The sequence below is a fragment of the Arachis hypogaea genome, chromosome 11 (genome assembly GCF_003086295.3).
Source record: "Arachis hypogaea cultivar Tifrunner chromosome 11, arahy.Tifrunner.gnm2.J5K5, whole genome shotgun sequence".
In the NCBI taxonomy this organism is placed as follows: domain Eukaryota; kingdom Viridiplantae; phylum Streptophyta; class Magnoliopsida; order Fabales; family Fabaceae; genus Arachis; species Arachis hypogaea.
This window is the reverse complement of record NC_092046.1, coordinates 81,958,935-81,960,261: the sequence shown is the minus strand read 5'-3', so window position 1 is coordinate 81,960,261 and position 1,327 is coordinate 81,958,935. Positions and strand designations below refer to the sequence as shown.

General features: G+C 43.1%; 1 non-coding gene across 1 annotated transcript; it reads left to right on the top strand.

Moving 5' to 3' along the window:
• Positions 1-991: 991 nt before the first annotated feature.
• Positions 992-1,099, top strand: LOC112725705 (small nucleolar RNA R71). The gene has a single exon (XR_003164794.1). It is a non-coding gene; the product is annotated as a small nucleolar RNA R71 (small nucleolar RNA).
• Positions 1,100-1,327: the final 228 nt, after the last annotated feature.

Sequence of the window (1,327 nt, the reverse complement as noted above, 5' to 3'; positions counted from 1 at the left end):
CCTCTTCAACATCTTCGATTTCTACCACCTCTTCAGCTGAGGCGTATTCTGGTGAGCTTGGTTCCTCCTGATTCCTCTCCTGCAGTGTGGTTCTGGACCTCAGGGTGATGGCATTAATGCCTCCCTTTGGATTGGGTAATGGTTGAGAGGGGATTCTAGTGGTGCTTGAAGGTTGGTTACTGGAATTTTATGCTGAACCAAGTTGTGTCATAAAAGCTTGCAGAGTAGAGGTGAAACCATTCAGACTGGCATTAATACTATTCACGATGGTATTTTCCATGGCCAGTTGTCTTTTCTCAAAAGCTTGTAATAAATCTTCATTAGAAGATACAAAAGAATGAGTAAATTGAGAGGTTTGCTGCTGATTGTTCGGTGGTCCTTGGTTTTGCCTCAGGTGAGGTGCTCGGTAAGGTTGATTTTGCTGCCTGTTGTTGTTATTATTCCACCTCTGATTTCCCTGATTATCTCTGCCTCCCCTATTATTGTTGTCTCTCCAATTTTGGTTTAAATTGTCCTGCCATCCATGGTTATTATTTCCACTTTGATTGTACCCTTGGTTGGGGCGGTCATAGAAGTTGTGAGTGGATGCCACCATGTTGTCTTCTTGTTGGAGTTGCGGGCATTCATCAGTGTAATGGCTGTAATCAGCACAAATTCTGCAAATTCTTTGTGGAACTAGTTGTTGGTTTTGCTGCGGTTGAGTTTGCTGAGCTTGTTGACTCAACTGCATTTGCTTCAGCAAGTTGGTCATCTCACAGATGCTTCAATTTAGAGCAGCAGTCTCTATGCCAGAAGATACTTCTGCAACAGCTTTTGAATGGCCTGGCTTCTGTCTGTGGTTCCGAGTAGATTCAGCTAAATCATTGATCAATTGCCAAGCTTCATCAGTGGTCTTGTACTTCTTCATAGACCCATTGCTGGCACTTTCCAATGTGGTCTTATCTTGGGGCCTCATACCTTGTGTGATATATCTGAGTAGCACAATCTTGTCAATCATGTGGTGGGGGCATGCTTCCAGAAGATTATTGAAGTGCTCCCAGTATTCAAAGAGAGTCTCATTGTCATCCTGAACAATTATAGAGATATCCTTCCTCAGTTTATCAGTAACTTCAAATGGAAAGAATTTCTCCAGAAACTCCTTTCTGAGTGTATCCCAGTTGGATACATTTGCTATAGGTTGAGTGTAGTACCACTCTCTTGCTTTTCCCTCAAGAGAGAACGGGAAAGCTTTCAGCAGAATTGAAGTTTCATCAGTGCCATCACGCCTGATAGTAGAACAGGCTGCCTGGAAATCTCTCAAGTGCTTGATAGGCTCTTGATCAGGTAG